This window comes from Sinocyclocheilus rhinocerous, unplaced genomic scaffold, assembly GCF_001515625.1.
Source record: "Sinocyclocheilus rhinocerous isolate Xijiao unplaced genomic scaffold, SAMN03320098_v1.1 scaffold864, whole genome shotgun sequence".
Classification (NCBI taxonomy): domain Eukaryota; kingdom Metazoa; phylum Chordata; class Actinopteri; order Cypriniformes; family Cyprinidae; genus Sinocyclocheilus; species Sinocyclocheilus rhinocerous.
The window spans coordinates 543,221-549,167 of record NW_015645567.1 but is presented as its reverse complement, the minus strand read 5'-3'; positions in this window follow the sequence as shown (position 1 = coordinate 549,167).

The window sequence follows — 5,947 nt, the reverse complement described above, 5'->3', positions numbered from 1 at the left end:
TACCTAGCGAGGCCCAATTTAATGAAATTAAAGCTCCACTCCCTTTAATAGCCAGGTTCCCCGTCATAAATTCATTAGCCGCTGATGAGTATCTTCCCGTTACGTTTTAACGCGAGATTTACAGTCGCCCAATGAACACCATTAAGGTTTTAAGGAGCTCGTCTCATTAGGGAGGGATTTTTAATAGACAAACAAAGACGGGATAATTGCCGCGGGAGCTTATGTTTTACCGCAGGGGTCGAACGGTTACATCCGAAGGGTTTTTCCTCGTTTTCGAGCTCAGAAATCAGCCTACGCCAATTACTTTGGGTAACGTAATGAGCGCCGCTGTTGACTCAGGTGAGCCGGTGACTCGCGCAAATGAAAGACTGCACACACTACTGCCCTTCAGGCCGGGTATTACATTTCTCTCATCTGTTTTGCCGTTGTCGGTGTGTGCGCGTTGGGGGTGTAATATATATATGGACGGGGGCAGGAATGCCGCCCTCCCCTCTTCCCCGGTACCCCTAACGTCTCAAATATCCTCAATGTCAAACATGGTGGGCTCCAAAAATACCTCTCTGTCTCTGCTTCCACTGGATGTCCATCTATAGGTCTGTCCCTCGCAATAGCAGCACTAATGCAAAACATCATCGCTAATCTTATGCGCGCGCTTCTTATCAAAGCGACTGTCACCATCTTTTCAAAGCGTTGCGGTTTTGGAAAACGATGCTGAATGCAAACAATTAAATGCAACTAATCATTTTAAATTATATAAAAATTATATGTTTAATATATTATGCATTTTTATTTACATTTATAATAGATGTTTATATGGTGTGCTTTTATTATAATAAAAAAAAAAGTTAACTTGTGTGGAGGTTGTGCATCAAACACAAACTAGGATGGCAACATGGACAGGTTGGCATGAACAAAACTACACCAGGTAAAATAAATAAATAAATAAATACAGCCTAGATTAATGAGAATTCACTTGAAATGGAAATAATATAATTATAATATATTTTTTAAAAATTCAATTTTCATTATTAGTATTATTGGTAGTACTCATATTACCAATACAGCAGCAACAACATTATTATCATCATCATTATATTAAAATTAAAATATTATTACAATTGATATTTTATTAATGTTAAAATTAATATAATATTATAATTAATGTAATATTAAAATAGACAGTGCAATAATATTATTACTAATATTAGCAATATCAGTACAAAATGTAATCCAAAATGTAATTATATTAAAATTAAAGTATTGTTTAAAATATATAAGATATTGTATTACAAATAATAATAATACTTAATGTTAGTTATTATAATATTAAAGTACTAAAATGGATATTGTAATTAATATTAGTAATATTAATACTAAATTAAATTAAAAATTTAATTGTTATACTAAAATAAATGTGTTATTAAAATTGACATTGTATTAATATTAATACTAAATTTAATGTTAAAGTTAATATAATATTAAAAGAAAGTAGTATTAAAATGGATAGTGTTAATATTAATTAATGTTATAATATTAATACTAAAATGAATGTTAAAATTAATATAATATTAAATGGATATTGTATTAATGTTAATATTAAATCTTAAAATTAATATAATAAAAAAAAAACAATATTAACATCAATATTAATACATTCATTCACAGTTCAGAATTTTATTACTGTTTTTGAGATGCCACGTAATACTGGTGCCGAAGCAAAACCAGTTAAGAACCACTGTCATCAAGTGTCCTGTTAAATGCTAAAGCATCTGTTGTTGAGTTTGCTGTCACCAGTGATGGACAAGATTTGTGCTTTGACTGATGACATCGTGCAATATATCAGCAAGTGTTTGCTCAAAGCGGACAGTGAGTGGGACCCCTGCTGCCAACACATGTACTGTATACCATTTGCTGCGGTTTATCCGTTCAGCATTCACTTTACTCATTCTACCTTTGCATCTAAAAGAAGTGAATCGCAAAAACGTGACGAAAGTCTTTGAGCTTGTGACTTGCATGCTACCATCAAGATGCAACATCTAGACTCTGCTGCCTCCCAAACACACCATCATCTTCATGTTACTCTCTCAGACGGCTAACATAAACAGATTGTCTAACTGCAATGAAAACATACTGCACCAGCCAGTGTGTGTCTGAGAGAGAGACAGGCTCTTCTTTCAGTCAGAGACGACCTGAACGCCACACACTCCAGACCACCGTCTGCAAGACCCCATCCTGCAGGAAAAGCACAAATCAAATACCTTTAAGTTTATTTCTCTTACCTCACTGGCAACTTGTTTCCTCTTGTTTTAAGCAAAAGTGTAACCTAATTTAGGGGGGTTTATGCTTAGAAACTGTGTACCAGTGGGGTAAGAAAAATAAACTTAATTTAAGAAATATTACATGAAAATAATAACTAGCACAGTTTTGCTTCTAAGTAAGTTTATCTTGTTTTAAGGCTATTTAGATATTGCAAAACTTGACAGAAATATTGATTATAAAATAATGAATACCTCCGCTGTTTCTCAATGAGATTAAGTGGAGTCCAAATGGAGACTTCTGCTTTTTAAATCTGACAGTTTCTCCTGGAAATTACAAAATCAACAACAAATTTTAGGTGCAACATTTGAGATAAAGTATACTTAAAACATAATTCTGAACCTCTGGGATCTCATACACAGCTCTAACTGAGGTAGATGTACCTGAAAGGCAAAAATTAACACAATTAAATACAATATATATATATATATTTAATACATTTAATGTTTTTGAAAGAAGTCTCTTCTGCTCACCAAGGCTGCATTTATTTGATCAAAAATACAGTAATATTGAAATATTATTCTAGTTTAAAATTACAGTTTTCTATTTAAATCTATTGTAAAGTGTAATTTATTCCTGTGATCAAAGCTGCATTTTCAGCATCATTATTCCAGTCTTCAGTGTCACATGATTCTTCAGAAATCATTCTAATATGCTGATTTACTGCTCAAGAAACATTTCTGATTATTATCAATGCTGAAAACAGTTGCGCTGCTTCATATTTTTGTTGGAAACAGTAATGACTTTTTTTTTTCAAGATTGATGAATAGAATGTTCAAAAGAACAGCATTTATCTTTAACATCCTATAATCTATCCTATCCTATAATCTGTAACATTATAGGCTTAAGTGACTTTTCTATCACTCTCGATCAATTTAATGCATCCTTACTGATTAAAAGTATTAATTTCTTTATGCATTGAATTTGGGTTATGGTGTTTAACAGTAGTCTGTCTGCTGCAATATATGCAAATAACAAGCAGGAGGTTTTTGGATGTAAACTAAAACTAATTCCAACGCTGCCCTGAGGCCCCCACCAATGCATCAATCAATAGGGAGTGTGTCCTCCACAGCGCCTGAGTGAAAATCCAGACATGAGCTAATGCTGGAGAAATATACACAAAAGGCTTAGAGTAAGGCACACCTGTGCAATAATCATGCTGTCTAATCAGCATCTTGATATGTCACACCTGTGAGGTGGATGGATTATCTCGGCAAAGGAGAAGTGCTCACTAACACAGATTTAGACAGATTTGTGAACAATATTTGAGAGAAATAGGCCTTTTGTGTACATAGAAATAGTCTTAGATCTTTGAGTTCAGCTCATGAAAAATGGGGGCAAAAACAAAAGTGTTGTGTTTATAATTTTGTTCAGTGTATAAAGCAAATATCGGCTTCTTCATTGTTTATATCATTACAAAATGTGAACTATATTATTGCACAGCTCTATATATAAAGTTGGATATGCATCCAACTTTATTCACAAACTTAGTGTACTCACCTAAAACAATCTTTGTTTTATATAGCAAGTTTCAATTGTTTGCTTGTTAATATCGTTGCAAAATGTGAACTATTAAAAGCACAGATCTATATGTAAATTTGGATGTATGTGTACATCCAACTTTATTCATATACATACAGTACACTCACAGAAATCAATATATACTATATAGCACATCTCAACTACTTGATTGTTAATATAATTGCAAATTGCATCTATATTATCACACAGCTCTATATATAAAGTTGTATATAAGTATTTCCATCTTTATTTGCACACATTCAGTATATACGTGTAAAATGATATAGCCTATAGCAAATCTCACAAAAAAATAAATATTATACGTGTAAAATGATATAGCCTATAGCAAATCTCACAAAAAAAAAAATATATATATATATTTTCACCCAGCTCCCTATATAAAGTTGGATATATAAGTAGCTTATATACATCAGTATATATATAGTGCGAGTGTTTACATCATAGCAAAATGCAACTATATTATCGGCCAGCTCTGCTAAATGCAACTGTAGGGCACAAAGATACTAAGATTTTCTAAACATTAACATCAAGATTTTTAGTCAAGTAAACTAAAATTAACTTGACTTGGCTTGAAACACAAATGGTGCGAAGCCATTTAGATTTGAACTGTGAAACTTGAAGACCATTAAAATATTATTTTAATAAATTTTTATCACGATTGAGGCAATATCATTTTTCTAATCTCTGCCAGTGCCTCTCCAGTTTTCCCATGTCCTGTGATACTTGGTCGGTGTGTCGCGTCTGAGATCATTGGTGCCACAGGGGTCAGGTTTATTTCAGAAACTTTAGTCCTCGTGGAAGAAATCCGAGGCATGTGCATGACCAGTGTTGTGGGTGTATTTATGAGCATGATGTACACCGGGTATTTTTGGCCCAGCATGAGGACAGAGAGAGCGTGAGTAGAGGGTGATCGTTTCAGGGATGCAGAGGGGGGGCTGGTGCTCAGCGCCCGGTTAATTTTATCTAACGACCCGAGCACAATCAAAACGAGAGATTGACTCGTCGTGAAGAAGTGAGGGCCGGTGTCAAGGATACGGAGTGAGAGCGAGCTAGAGAAGGCGAGAGAGCGGCTGTTTGTGATTAATCTGGCTGCATTGCATCACCGCCCTCCAGACCAGCCAACTGGAGCACCCAGCGAAGCGAGCGCTGTCTATTCTGAGAGCGGAGCCTCATCTCGACGCCAGCCACCGCCGTCTTATGACTGCCACTGAACACCAGTCGCTCTCACATCACTCTCGGGGTTTCAGAGCTTGGAGGATGACCTCAGCAAGGCCATTACACAACACTTAACACCTATCGACCAGCAAACCGCCAATGTGACACGTTTGCTTTAATGGCAGCAGGCTGGAACTCCATATTCGATATTAATTAGGTTGGGCGAATACTGTACGCATACTATATACTGCAGCAATAGTATGAATAGTACGGTAGAAATGCATACCACTATAGTACACTCTCAGAAAAAAAGCTTCAAAGCAGGGTTATTATAGTTAACTAAAACCATAAAAAGTGTTGTTACTTGAAATAAAATAAAATATAAAAACTAAACTTGATTATTTCAGCTAGTTCCCAAGGAAGCATTTCTCACTTTCATTGGTTTTAACTTGCAGTACTAAAATAACTAAAATAAAAACAATATAGACATAAAAAAGCTAATAAAAATGACAAAAAAAGCATTATCTAAATTTTAAATGAAAACTTTAGAAAAATAAAAACTAATTCAAAATAGAACTATAATAGTACCTCAGTGATACTCAAATAACACTGGCATAAAGCTGTCACAGGGGCGGTATACTAAGGTACATCTTTATCCCTAAATTTTACATATGTGACCCTGGACCACAAAACCAGTCTTAAAGGTGGGGTAAGCGATTTTCCAAAAACGCTTTAGAAAACTGATTCGGGCCAGTAGCAAAACAAACTTGTAGCCAATCAGCAGTAAGGGGCGTGTCTACTCATGATGTGGAGGAGAGAGCTTTCAGTGCATGGAACTGACATTAGCCGAGCCGAGCGACAGAAAGATAAGAGATGGCGGATAAAAAAAACAAAAGAGGAAAACGTCTGCGGAACAAAAGAAGGCTTAAGGCAA